Source organism: Cydia amplana, chromosome 22 (genome assembly GCF_948474715.1).
Source record: "Cydia amplana chromosome 22, ilCydAmpl1.1, whole genome shotgun sequence".
Lineage (NCBI taxonomy): Eukaryota > Metazoa > Arthropoda > Insecta > Lepidoptera > Tortricidae > Cydia > Cydia amplana.
This window is the reverse complement of record NC_086090.1, coordinates 3,684,512-3,699,662: the sequence shown is the minus strand read 5'-3', so window position 1 is coordinate 3,699,662 and position 15,151 is coordinate 3,684,512. Positions and strand designations below refer to the sequence as shown.

Below are 15,151 nucleotides of genomic sequence, written 5' to 3'. Positions count from 1 at the left end.
AGGCAAAACCTATACAAATGTATTTAGCCCTAATAGTACTTACTAACGTATTGTAGTTGAAAATTCAATTACTTTAATAATTGGCCAGTACAGAACTAAAATAATAAAATATTAAACTTTTACGTCATTTAAAAAAAATGGTGTCATAAATCGTAATAAAATATAGTATATCTGTCTGACAAAGATATCATCAATATACCATTTATTGCTTTTATTGTTTTTTTTTATCTACCTCATTTACCTTATCCACGATAACGTGGCGAGAAAATAGGAAACAACTGTTATTGAAATAAATAATACCTTATATAGGTTATGATATGTATAAGTGTCAGTTACTACAACATACAGGGTGCCCGGTAATTAGTGGATAACCTTCTAACCACCGACAGAGCACCTTAGGCTGGTCCAGAAAATGCACTTATAGGTCTAGTAAAAGTTTCGTGGTTTTCGAGATAATCGAACTTTTCTGTCTTTTTTAATTTTATTGAAGCTAGCCATTAAAAAAGACAGAAAAGTTCGATTATCTCGAAAACCACGAAACTTTTACTAGACCTACAAGTGCATTTTCTGGACCAGCCTAAGGTGCTCTGTCGGTGGTTAGAAGGTTATCCACTAATTACCGGGCACCCTGTATAAAGTTCCTACTTAACATGATAAATGCGAATGTAACTCCTGTCTGTCGAAAGAATTAATTATGAACACAATTTCAATCCCGAGAACCCACTTAAATTCTAAGTGGTAAAATTTGATCTGGCAAACCCTCTGGTCAGTGGAAAAAGGCACGAAATACAAATTTTCTATGGGAAGGCAAGCTCAGTCCTATTATTTTTTAATTAGCCGCCTTTTTCTATTGACCTACATGGCTTGCCAAACTACAGTGTGTGGCCTGTAACACGGGCGAAAAATTAAAACGTAGATTCTACTCCTCAAACTAGACAATGTTTGTTCAGCGACATTGTATAATTCAATTTCCTAATTTAATCATTGTTTTGAGCAGCCAAAGTCATCTACTTTTTTTACCTCGTCCAAAACCATAAACAAAAGAGTCCATCACTTCATTTCCAATGTTGGTTTAGCCCCACATTTGGTCACGTGGACGGTAAACACAATATGTATTCAGGCGTAGCATCTGGCGGGTGGCGTATGTTTTGAATTTGGAATACGATGGTAAACAACTTGTTTACCGAACGTTTCACGGCTTGTTTCGGTCGTAATAAAATTTCAAATTAAAAGATTTAGGGCCCATTTACACAGTGCAAGAACTCACATGCGATTTTCATTACATTGCGGCAATTGATCGGTCGGATGAATTATTGTAACCTCAATGGTTCGCAATGTAACTAAAATCGCATGCGAGTTCGCGCCATTTAAATGAGCCCTTATATCGTTGGATTCATAATATTTCGGTTTCGGTCGAAGCAGACGAGAGCATAATTAACCGAACCGTTTCGGTTTCGGCAAAAAATCCGGTTCCGGTCGGACACTAAATTAAATATACCTATCCTAATTTTCCCCCATCATGCACGCACGTTGCCAAAATCACCCTCGTTACGTCATCCGTCAATGAGTGCTAATATCCCCCTCACAACCTAATCGCCATTTTAGTTGTGCAATAAACTAGGTATTTGTAGCAATGACATAGCAGCGTCATTGGTAGCAATGACCAATTGATTAGTATTGTTTAGATTAGAGTCTGTTCGGAAACAGAAGAATCGTGCAATGTATGGGCCCCTAACATTCCACAACTCTTCTCTTTCCGCACAGACTATAATTTAATTCATTTTCGTTAGGTTTTCAGATTCTGAGGCTAAAGACTACATCATCACTATCACTACATAGTATAAAACAAAGTCGCTCCCCGCTGTCTGTCTGTCTGTATGTATGTATGCTTAGATCTTTAAAACTACGTAACGGATTTTGATGCGGTTTTTTTCAATAGATAGAGTGATTCAAGAGGAAGGTTTATGTATAATTTGTTAACCCGTGCGAAGCCGGGCGGGTCGCTAGTTTCATATATAAAAAGAACATTCTCGGCATCCATCAACAAGTGCTAATCTCCCCCTCCCGATCTAATCGCCATCTTGGTTGTGCGATAAAGTATGACCGCAACGTCATTGGTAGGTAGCAATGACCGGTGACATTCGGCGACCTCCGTCTTACAAGGAATCACGTAATTGATTCTTACAAGATAATGGTTTGTGATTGATCTGACCGCTGCTTTTTGACACGGCAGGCGTGTCTCACTCCGCGATTTCGTCGCTTTGCTACAGGTAGCTAAAAGTACATCCGTTCGGCCCCAATTTTGGGGAAAGGCATAAGCCGCGCGTGGCGCTGTCGCCACCTAGCGGCCATATCTGTGCTGATCGTAACAGACGCGTTTTGTTAGAGAGTGAGTCTTCTGTACTTAGTACTATGTATTATTTATTCTGTGACGATAGATTATTAAATTATAAAACCACGTATCACTTTCTGCACACCTTTTAGAACAACAATGACCTTTCAAAGCATGAGAAATGAAAAATATAAACAAGGCTTAGAAACACAATCAAAGAGAATTCACAATCAAATTGCTAATACTGCCCTGCTGAGAAAGAGTATATGTACTTGGTATAGCGCCTAAATCTATAATAAGATACCAATGGGAATTAGGAATAATAGTATTAAATTGTTTAAGCGACATTTAACGAAATTATTATTGGAAAAATGTTATTATAATGTCAATGATTTTATTAATGATATTAGTTTTTAAGTCCAAAGTATATTAGTACCTAGTAATTATTGTTAAATTTGTATTTTAATTTTAAGGAATGCCCATAGGTTAAACTGTATATACTTAGATTTATTATAGATAGGTTTACTATATTTTGTACGCCGAAAGGCAAAGCATGAAGGACAACTTTGTACAATATAACATCTCTATACTTAATATTTTACTCATGTTTGACAAATAAATAATCTTTATCTTTATCTAACAAAACGCCAAAAACTTATCAGACCTTCGCAACGCGCGAAATATCTCGTGATACGACAGTTCATTCACCCCGTAGTTTAGGTTCATCGGTTCATCGACCCCGAGTAATAACATACTTTATATAACCATTGTAAGTCGTTTTAATACGATAACGAGTTATATTATTAATAATATGCGATTCATAGATATTTAAAATAAGCAAGGCGTAAGAATAACAATAATGCCCTAGGTTATGGTTGGAAATATTTGATACATTAGTAATTAGATATTAATTTGGTATTGTTTATAATTGTTTCTACTCCCATACTTTTATTTGTTATGTAAAGGGTCGTGCACACATCTTTAAAACCCTACCTATAGTTGTCAAGACAAGTCTTTAGTTTATTCCCCAAAAACGCATTTGTGCATACACGCAGTATCTTTTTGGCACTTTGCGATACTTCGTGTAATTACCACTTTTAAAATTATTGTATGAAATACATTGTTGTAAACCTTATTTTAAATGTCACCTCTGACAAATAAGCATACCCCGCAACCCCGCAACGGAGCTAGCAAATCTGTAGCAGTTGTACGTCAGGGTTATCACTACTACGCATAAACTAAAGTACAAAAAAAATCTTTGTTTTTAAACACACCAATATTTTCAAGCAATGAAAATTCCATGTTAATAGGTATTTGAAAGAAATGCGAAAAAAAAACGTGATTTTATAAACAAAATAACAGATACATTGAAACGCATCTAATATTGACATTGACCTGTTAATTTATATTATTTGACAGTAAATTAAACCGGGTTATATCGGAAGAGGGTCAACAAGGTTCTCGCTCAATTTTATTAATCTTACATACAATAAAGTTAAAGCAAAATGGTTCATCATAATCGCCAACCCTGGCACAAAACTGTCATATGCTACGGTTTTGCTAGCTCCGTTGCGGGGTATGCAAATAAGTAAACCACAGGCATGGTTTTTTTATTTCATTCATTCTTTTTCCGCCCGTTTGCTACTTCTTGAATGAAAAATATTTGTTTTACAATTTGATTTCAAAGTAAGTGCTTGGTCGTAGAAAAAGTATTGTATGCAACGTTGTAAAAATCGAGTCAAAAAAATACTCGTGGCGTCTTTATTGTTACTCACGCCACACGCCTTTTTTGACCGCTCTTAAACAACGATTGCATAAAATACTATAATTCATTTTCGTTAGGTTTTGAGATTCTGAAATGGGCTAAAGGACTACATTTCATGTACACCCTATCCTATAGGTACTTACTTGTACTTGTGCACCAAAAAACATACTTACCTAATCCAAAAGTTTAATAAGAAATTAGGTACCAATCAATATCAATGTTCCGTTTGATTTTGTCTGTTTTTTTCTGCCATTTTTAAAAATATCTTATGTTAGAACTACACAATTCAAATAATAGTCACATCACACCTGTTCAAAGATATAAGAGTTCATTTTGGACCATTAGTTGGGAACTTTTAGACTATAGTTGGGTGATCCTACGGTAGGTACATGAGAAGTCTCAGGTCACAACGTTTTCCCAATATTATACTTGGACAACGCTATGTCTTCAGTGTTGTGAATAACGCTTATTTTTAGGCTTAAAGGCTCGAGCCCTCAAGACCCGTAAGTCTTGAAGACTCAACTATATTTGAGAATTGTATTTATTTATTTTACGCGTATGGATGTAAGAAATCGTCTTTGCCGCCTTTGAGGCGTTAAGCCTCGAGACGAGTCTTAAGGGTTCGAGTCTTTAAGCCTCGAAATGAGCGTTATTCACAACTCTATATGTCTTCCATAATTGTCATATTGTATCAGGTGAAGTACTTTGAGACTATTGTAATGTAACATATGAAATACATACGATGTGGTTGTACTTAATAAAGAGGGTGTATTTTATTTGTAGGTTTTTTTTTTTGTTATTTATGTGTATTTTTAGAGTAAGTGAGTTGACGAAGCCTGTTGCGGATTTTATCGTTGTAGTTTTTTGTGACGATGCCTGTAGCTGATTGTAAGTTTGTGTTTACCTGACGAAGCCTGCGTTGCGGATATAAAAGTATGGTCTCTGAATAAATTTGACATAATTACTTAATAAATAAGATAAAATTAAAATAAAAAAACAACATAGGTATAGGCAGTAATAAAAGATCTAAAAAACATTATTCTCAGAACACAAGCGGCGGCGTTATTTGAACAAATTTTCCTGTTACAAAGAGGCCGCACCACAATGGATGCGTTAGGTTAGGTAATGAAGGACGGCTCAAGTCCAACATTAAGAAAGCCGATTTTACCTTCTGTCATCTTCCTGGTCACCAAGCCTGTCACGTTCTAACAAGTATGTAAGTGCGAAGTGACGGGCGTAGTGACAAGCGATAAAAATGGAACCATGCTGCGCCCACTGCTAGAGTTTTTCGGAACGAGAAGAGTCGTGGAATGTATTGGGCCCCATACGTTCCACGACTCTTCAGAAGAGTCTCTTCTCTTTCCGCGCAGACTCTATTGCTGAATGACTTAATTTTGTTCACAATACCTGTGTACAGTATAAGCTGCAGAGATAACTGACCCCTGCATAGAAAGTTGTTTGCAGGGGGGTCAGTTATCTTTGCAGCTTACTGCTTTGGGCGTCATTCCTATGGACATTAACATAAATAGGTAACAAATAATTTGGATTCAGTTTTACTATGACTTTTAAGTCATAAAAATGTTTGATCATGCGTAAACGGTCCAGCGGGATAGGTTGAAGTGACCTATGAATAAAGTTTACGAATTCATTAATAACATGAGTAAATAAATTCAATATAAACAATATAATCTACGCAGTTGTAACAGGAATATAAGTATTCTGCAAATCATGGATTAGCGTTGGGGAGAGGTGATTCCCCATAACCCGACTGCAGCAAAAGAAGTATTGTGTTGGTACGTCAATGAATTACGTAGTAGGATTTAATGATAGTGACGAGGCGAGTAACGTGAGTAACAATTTGAGCCGTAGACGAAATAGAAGAAGAAAATTGTTAAGACATTTTTGACTTCCTAAAACTTATAATACATATAACGTTGTAGACAATACCTTTTCTACGACTTATTCGGTTATACCAACTGCGGTATTCGGAAAACAAGATCCGTTCTAGACTAGAGAACGATACGATATGTACTAGATACGTTGTAGTTTGGATTTCAACTAGTTCTCTTTTGCAGCTCAATTCGGGCAACAAATGTCAATTTTACGTTAAAATATCGTAATAATATCTTGTGGAAATCGTTCAAGAGTAACTCCAGTATCGCGGAAATGTCAAATTTGACAGGCTAAATCTTATAAATATCGTTGTTGTTGTATCTAATAGATGTCTAGTTCAAAATCGGAATCGGGCCCCTAACCTACCTACTTATGTCACTTTGAGTGTAAAAAGTCCATTATTTCTTTTTTTTTTCACTTTTTAATACCATATCGACGGCGATGGCTTATAAACATGCAACCCGCCTTATGTTAAGCAATTAATGCAGCTTGTGACATACTTAAACGCCTGCAATTCAGAGGTACCACATGTGCGTTGTCGATCCTTTAAAATCCTCAAACATCAAGCTCTTAATGGCTATATTGCATTTTAAAACTTTTTCTATTTTAACAAGAAATTCAATTATCAATTACTAAAAGAATTTGATTATCTTTCTAGACGTCATAATGAGCGTGTAATGAGTGTTTAAATATAGGAAACAAAAATTATTGTATAAACTTAAATATAAATACAAACTAAATATATAAAAAATAACTACTTACTAAAACCCGTCCCGGGCTGTCCCCGACGCAAAGGTGCCCATCACGCTCGCTCGCTGCGTTACTAAATGTCCCTACAGAGTTCATTGTTCCAATTCATTCAACTATTGTTACCTACCAACTACTGCTACCTATCTGTTTAAAAAAAATCGTATGTGTCTATAAGTATCAAAGGCGGATAGGTCGTTGTTCTAGAAGTAATGTTTATTTGGGGCCGCGTATATTGACCCCAGGGTCAGGGACCTTAGGTTTTTTGCGTCATAGTTGCGTCAAGATCTAAGTTCCTGTCATGACATGTTAATAACGTGATATAAGTAGGTAAATACTGTAAATTGACGTTTCATTCGGTCACAATTAGGAGCTACATGAATATAACATCAGCGTTGGCAGCATGGTTCCATTTTTATCGCCTGTCACTATGCTGACGGAATATATGATCAATTGATCAAGCGTTCTATTGCGTAATTTCACTGAAACTTTTTTTTTCATACTATACTGAACTGTCATGAGAATAACAGCGCCCTCTCGACAATGATCATATCAATAAATTACTGGTCAGGATTTACATACTTGTTAGAACGTGACAGGCATGGTGACAGGTGATAAAAGTGCGAATTTGTTTAAACCGTTGTGGAAATGCGTTTACGCATACCACCTAGTCTGGGTGAAAGAGGAGGGATGACGGACTAACCAGTAGTAGGACTAACGTCTAAATATAGTGGATATGATATTCAACTCTATTGACAGCCATAAAAGTTCAAATTTAAACAAATATTTTGTAGTACACGTAGTAAGGGGTAAACACAGAAAGGAAGAAACAAATGTATCTATAGACTTTACTACACATCTTGTACAATGAATTAGTATTTGGCATTAGATAGGTATAGGCTACTACAGATTTATGGAAAGTTTCATAAAAGTTAGAAAAGTTCTCGGAAATTTCAGGAAAAGTTCATAGGAAATTAAGGAAACTTGCATTTTGGAAACGGGAAATTTCGATCCCCCATACAAATGTTTTCGAATTTTTTTCAATGTAAAGGGGCCGACTGATTACTAGTCCGCCGGCCGATATCGGCCTATCAGTTATTCGGAGCTGTCAACTTTTTGTTCTAACTGACAGGTCGATATCGTCAGGCGGACTGTTAATCAGTGGGCCCCTTAAGTATAAATTTCGCAATTTTGGTAATTTTCCAATGGCGCATCACTAGAAACTGCACAACATTAGGGTCGAGGACCTTATTTCGCGTCACAGTTGCGTCGTGGCCTAGGCCGCAGGTTAATAACACTATACTAATATACGCATGATTGAGCTCGCGTCACGAGACGGGCCCCAAATGGGTTTGAAGAACAGCTGGCTTTTTCCCAGCAGTAACTTTGAAGGTCGTATTATTTGGATAATTACGAATGGAGGTTTTTTTTTGTTTCCCAGATTTATTGATAAACATATTTAAATTTATTCGTTGACGGTATACGGAAGTCTCTGTTGTACGAATCAGGGTTGTGTTTTCAAAATGATAGGCGTTTTTAGGGTTCCGTAGCCAAATGGCAAAAAACGGAACCCTTATAGATTCGTCATGTCTGTCTGTCTGTCTGTCTGTCCGTCTGACCGTCTGTCCGTCTGTCCGTCTGTCTGTCCGTCCGTATGTCACAGCCACTTTTCTCCGAAACTATAAGAACTATATTGTTGAAACTTGGTAAGTAGATGTATTCTGTGAACCGCATTAAGATTTTCACACAAAAATAGAAAAAAAAACAATAAATTTTTGGGGTTCCCCATACTTCGAACTGAAACTCAAAAATTTTTTTTTTCATCAAACCTATACGTGTGGGGTATCTATGGATAGGTCTTCAAAAATGATATTGAGGTTGGTAATATCATTTTTTTCTAAACTGAATAGTTTGCGCGAGAGACACTTCCAAAGTGGTAAAATGTGTGTCCCCCCCCTGTAACTTCTAAAATAAGAGAATGATAAAACTAAAAAAAATATATGATGTACATTACTATGTAAACTTCCACCGAAAATTGGTTTGAACGAGATCTAGTAAGTAGTTTTTTTTTTATACGTCTTAAATCGCCTAAATACGGAACCCTTCATGGGCGAGTCCGACTCGCACTTGGCCGCTTTTTCTAGCTTTATTGGTTTGTTATGTTAGTCTATTCTCGAATTATCTCAACGCTCACCTTGCCACCACGTGAAGGCCGGGTCTTTGACTCGTTGCGCAACCCGTGACTCACGCGTCTATGATCGCCTGGTCGAAATCGCGAAGTTCATTCACTTTGCTATTATTTAGGTTTGAAATAAAAAGTGGTGTTTTGATAAGGTATCATGTGTTATATCATGCTATAGGGTATTCTCCTCCTAGTCAAATCAGTTTCATTTTTAGAACTGTCTAAACGATTTGCTAATATGGAATTTATATGAAACATTACATCGTGACGTCACGGTCAACTCACCTACTTTTTATATTTCTATCCGATTTATTAAATAGAACTCGTGTTTAAAAATAACTGCTATCTATGTTTTTCTTATAATTATCGGGTGCTTTATTTCATGCATTGTGTGAAATAATTTATTTGAAATACTGTCAAATATAAGTAAGTAGGTAATATATTGTTGTTTTCTGTACATGTGCGTACATGTTTTGTGATCGTCACGCATAAAATCTTTTATCTTATCTTATCTTTATCAAATACCCTATTATGTAAATACTATGAAAAATGTTGATATGTTCGAGTCTCACGGGAGTAGGGTTGCCAGATCGAAAGGCGCTATTATCGGGAAAAAATATCAATTTTTCGGGATTTTGGGCCTTAAGTCGGGAAAATGAACCATTCAAATTAAATTAATTGTATTAAAAACAACGATATTTTACATTATTGGCACTACGTCAGCTGCTCTGCCCAATCTCGTCACGCGCGCCCGGCGCGCGCGCTGACTGGCTCGACGCGGGTCGCTGGCTCGCTCGACGACAGTTCAGAACTTGAAATTATTGTTTTATAACGTGATGCTGTTTTTCGGAACAATTTTCACTTTGTCGGGAATCGGGAACACATGCTAAAAATCGGGAGAATCCCGCCGAATCCCGACCATCTGGCAACCCTACACGGGAGTGTGATGCAACAGGAAAATATTTTTTCCTTAAAGTAGCGGTTACGTACGATCTATTTTTGTTGATGACCAAAGTTGTTTTCCGACCAACTAGGTAAAAATCTTACTACGTATACGTAGGTATTTGAAAGGCAAAGAAGGGTAATTCTTATACCTACATGAAGGCGTAATAAGAGTGACAGAGAAAAATACATCATCTGTGAAAATTTCAACTGTCTAGCTATCACGGTTCGTGAGATACAGCCTGGTGACAGACGGACGGACGGACGGACGGACGGACGGACGGACGGACGGACGGATGGACGGACGGACGGACAGCAGAGTCTTAGTAATAGGGTCCCGTTTTTACCCTTTGGGTACGGAACCCTAAAAATGAACTTCGATTATCGCGGCTATAGCCCTGTATTAATCTCATCCAGAAGTAAGCCACAATCTTTCGAACCTCCTCCTCCTCCACCCAACGAGCCAACGAACGCCAGATGCTCCTTTCATCCATTTAGTTATCAATATGACATGATTACTTCACAAGAACATTTTTATATAACCTCCCACATGACGACAGTTAACAATCTTATCACGCGTACGTATGATGTATTTTTAACAATATCATGTGACGAAAACGTTATAGTAATCATGACGTCTCCATGCTTGTAGTTATCAATGACATGGGACTCATTTTATTGTGTACCTACTTGCAATTCACGTAGGTTGTCAACTTATTTACAAAGTCAGATAGATCTTTCTTTAACCTGTTCTCTGTGTATGATAAAAATCCTGATTTAATTGTGATAGTCATCTTTTTACCATTAACGTAGGTAATATATCTCAGGCCTTACGGGTAAAAAGAATGGGGTATTGACATTATTATATATCTAAGGACTGGCTTTACGGGAAATAATAATTAGGCATGACGTGGGCCAGTACAGCGGTGTGAAATCGCTACAACCCGATTGGTTGATGAGTTCGCATCACGCGCGCGATTGGTTGACGAGTTCGCATTACGCGCGCTATTGGTCGCAACTAGTGGCGTTAGACTGCACGATTGGCTGGAATTCGTGAGTAGCACCGCTGAACTAGTACCATTTTTAATGCCCCATTAGCTCGTCCTTAGATATTATACGTCAATGGAATGGGACATGAATGGGGCCAGGCCAGTACAGCAATGTGACACCGTTACAACGCGATTGTGATTGGTTGATCAGTTCGCAACTAGTTGCGTTAGACTGCATCACGATTGGCTCGAATTCGGGAGTAAAAGCGCTGAACTAGTGAATACCCGTAAAGCCCGTCCTATGCTTTTTACACTTTTTTCGAAAATTACTCGTAAGTCGTACCAAATGAGCAAACGTATCACCTTGGAAATTCCTTCAGTTACCACATACCTACTAAAGTAAGGTATTTTTACAAATTGGTTAAGTAACATACAAAAAGAACTATATCCTGTTACATTGATACATTTATATAAATATAATTAATGAAATAAAATATGAATGAGCTGAAAGTTATTTGGAGTATTTTACCTCTTTCTCTTTGGAGTATTTTGAAAGCAAACAAGGAAAAAAAGGATCCGTAGTTATTTAAAAAATTTCAGCGCTATTCACCGCACGTTGTCGTTTTGCCTCTACTAAGCATTTCCGCTACATACCGGGAAATCTATGTTATCGGCTACGATATAGTGCTACGACCGTAGCTCAGCGGTGAATGTGTTAACCTTGAATAGTTGAATACATATTAGAATACATTTTTTTAGAACCTGTCTTACTTTATACTCTTGTATGTGTATAAAAAGGATCCTTGCCGAATTTTCTGCACTATACAGCACTACCGAAGATTCAACTCAGATTTTTTACAACCACATACATAATATGAAAAGTTAAAAGAAATTCAATCTGACTTTTTATAATTAATTCTAGATTTAGACCGATGCTATTAAGCTTAGAATAAATTTAAAAGCGGAAAAATTACTGTCTTGGGTGAGACTTGAACTCACGGCCTCTGGATCGATACTCCAGCGCTCTACCATCTGAGCCACCAAGACATCTTGGAGAGGTCTTGGTGATGATGTTATTTATTACACTATCTATATCAATTAAATATAGTTATTTGTAATGCAGTATTTATAACTTCCTTAAATCACTGGAAGGATAACGTCTGAACTCGCGTGAGTTCAAGGTGCGTGCGAATAAACTCACCAAGGATTTTACATCGTAAACATACGTATCCTAAATAAAGAAGAGCTTTTCCTGTTCAAAATATATTTATCTTATGAATAGTATGAAATTATCAAGTAAAAGTTTATTGAGAATATATGGACCTAATACCTACTTTATCAAAAATACCTATAGATGAAATAAAGATAACAGCTCTAAAACACAAAAACTATATATCGTCGAGAAACCGTTTGAAGTTTTCACCTGAACCATAAAACATTAGATAAATCCAAGTTCTAATAGGTGAACTTCTAATAAGTCTAGGTACCTACTTAAGTAGTTTTACCTAAGTAGGTACCTACCTATTACTTACCAAGTTTGATTGTTTTGTAGGAGAAACAAGTTTTTTCTTAAAATAAATACAAACTTTTATCGCCGATTTTTTTTTTTTTCATTGAAACGATTCAAACAAACCCTCACTCAATGAGGTTTCATTGTTATTATCACAGGATTTCTATACGAACATTGCAAATTAAATAACTTGTAAAACGAAGGATAGAAAGTATTCTCTTTATTTATACTTACAATTAATTAAGCAATCTAATTTATTTGTTAACTGTTGGTAATGTTTTATTTCTGGATTTCTTCTTTGTATGTTTTTGTTATTGTTATAATATTTTTATTGTTGACTGATTGATTAAGTATTTATTTGATATTTTATTATTGTATTTGCATGGCTTTTGTCTATATTCGCAAATAAAGAACTGAATACTGAATAAGTACTGAATTGATAAATCGAAACAAAATATTACAGAGTTATGTGCAGTGGGCCAAGAAAGTGGTCTACCAGTTTTGACAAAAGTTTCTGCGAGATTTAACGATCGCTAAGGTTGACTTTTCTAACGGAGTTTAAAGTAAATCGACCTTGTTGTCTCATGACGTTCAAACGAACCTCAACCGTAGCGTGGTAGACCTCTTTCTTGGCCCACTGTACCTATTCTACAATTAATCAATGATTTAACTACAATGGAGGATAATTATAAGGAAAGGGAAAAGTCTCGCTGTAATTCCCCAAATTCCGCACGTGGCACCTCAGTACATTTAATATTTAAATTAAATGCAATTTATATTATTTACCGTATAGGCGTACCTACAGCTACTTATATAATTGCCTGTAGTTGCGGTCACATACCTACTATTATGGTTATGAACTTATGACCACAATACTACTAAATTCTGCCAAAATTACTATATTGCCGTAAAAACCCAGAAGACAAAATCTTTAGAACGCTGTAACAGACAATAGGGAAAAAGAGACGATTTTGAGTTTCAGTTTTTATGATATAGGAGGCAACGAGTAGACAATTACTTGATGGCAGGGATCGGATACCGGTATTTTTTGTATGGGAACGGAAACGGTATTTTTTCGTTCTTTGTTAATTACTTCATTTCTAATTGGGCCATCTAATAATACGAAGTCGTAACCTAAAAACACAACTGAGTGCTACATTTCGAGTATAAAATAATTCGAAAAATATGGTTATTTCTATGTTTTTGCAAAATACCGGTTCCGATCCCTGCTTGATGGTAAGCTATCACCATTGCCCATGGACACCTGCTAAACCAGAGGGGTTCCAAGTGGCCTTCTTTTAACTGCCATATAATTTTTCATCGAGCGTGCTCGTGTCGCCGGCGATACGAAGTTACACGAAGTTTGTCTCTTTTATAGGACGCAGAATGGTTCCATTTTTATCGCTTGTCACTATGCCCGTCACTTTCGCACTTACATACTTGTTAGAACGTGACAGTCTACGACGGTAAGGTTAAGATGGGAGTACGCTGCTTGCTGCTACGGAGGTTTGAAGATCTAATAGGTCCAGAATAACGCAAGCGACGGTTCATTCACCAGTATTGTAAAAGATCGTTAAAATAAGGAAATATAATGTATGGTCCCTTTTGAGGTTGTGAGAAAGTGGATAAGTGCCTGCCAAACCATTGATTGTGCCTACTAAAGTTCCTTCTGGGAAGTTAACCAAACTACGAGACATCATTCAAGCCAGTTTAGTACATAATCACCGATTTTCTCTGACAGTTTACAAGGATACGCTGTGTTCCACAGAACCTCTCACAACCAGAAAAGCACTACACTCTAAGTACATATTTAGTTTATGTATTAAGACGCGACAGACTCAGACTGTCCGAAGACACGTCATAGGTTCAATGGCTGCATTCGCAGATGTGTCAAAAGGACCTATTTCTTTTTAAACTTACCCTCTAAAAGCAACCATAACATGTCATCTTCAAGGTCTATTTTCAGATAACCACTCCGATGGAAATCAGTTTACCAAGGAGCATGAGCATTGCATTAAAGGGACTTTTCTTTTGAAACTCGCCCTCAATAAGCAACCTTAAGATATCATTGTCAGGGTATATTTTCAGATAACTAAAGAGATGGAACTCAGCCATATTGGCTGAGAACTCTCGCAAGGACAAGGTCGCAGTCATCGCTGGAAAATTGCACAACATTCCATTAACATTCGGACTCTTTCATATGGAAATAATAATAACAAGGAAAACGTCTGTTGTTTTGATTCTTTGACTAGTTTTTTTGCGACGTAAAAATAGATGTTTCGTTCAAAGACTTTTTACACGTGACTTGTTCTGTAGTTGGCGCGAAGCTACTTAAAAAATAGCAGAATAACAGAAAAGGGATTTCATACAAAAATTTACGGAATGAAAAAACATGCAGTCTATTTGTCCTAAAGGCTAAAACTGGCTAAAAAGCAGAAGAGGTATAGTCAAAAAATATTTAATACTATACATATATAATCATCAACATCATTTTAGCCTTCAGTCGTCCACCGCTGAGCATAGGCCTTCGTGTAAGGTGTCATTCTTTGGAACTTGCTAACTATGTAAACAAACCGCCATATTGAAATTGTCTCTGAATGTAAATTTACTAGTGACTTTTGTTTACATAGTTAGCAAGTTCCATAGAATGACACTTTACGCCACTTATCCCGGTTCTAGGCTAGTCTCATCCAAAAGTGCCCCACGATTTTAGGTTTCAAATTATCTAGGAACGGAATATTACAGAGATATGTTAAAACTTTTCCTTTTCTATTCCAATGACAAATTCATA

At 36.6% G+C, this 15,151-nt stretch overlaps 1 long non-coding RNA gene and 1 other non-coding gene across 2 annotated transcripts in view; both read right to left on the bottom strand.

Annotated features, from left to right (window-relative positions):
• LOC134658410 (uncharacterized) overlaps window positions 1–15,151 on the bottom strand; it is a 152,928-nt gene that overhangs the window by 105,694 nt on the left and 32,083 nt on the right. Inside the window, exon 2 of the long non-coding RNA XR_010097700.1 lies at window positions 8,542–8,815. This is a non-coding gene — a long non-coding RNA (uncharacterized LOC134658410). The remainder of the gene's footprint in view (window positions 1–8,541; window positions 8,816–15,151) is intronic.
• Trnad-auc (transfer RNA aspartic acid (anticodon AUC)) lies at window positions 11,825–11,897 on the bottom strand. The gene has a single exon. It is a non-coding gene; the product is annotated as a tRNA-Asp (tRNA).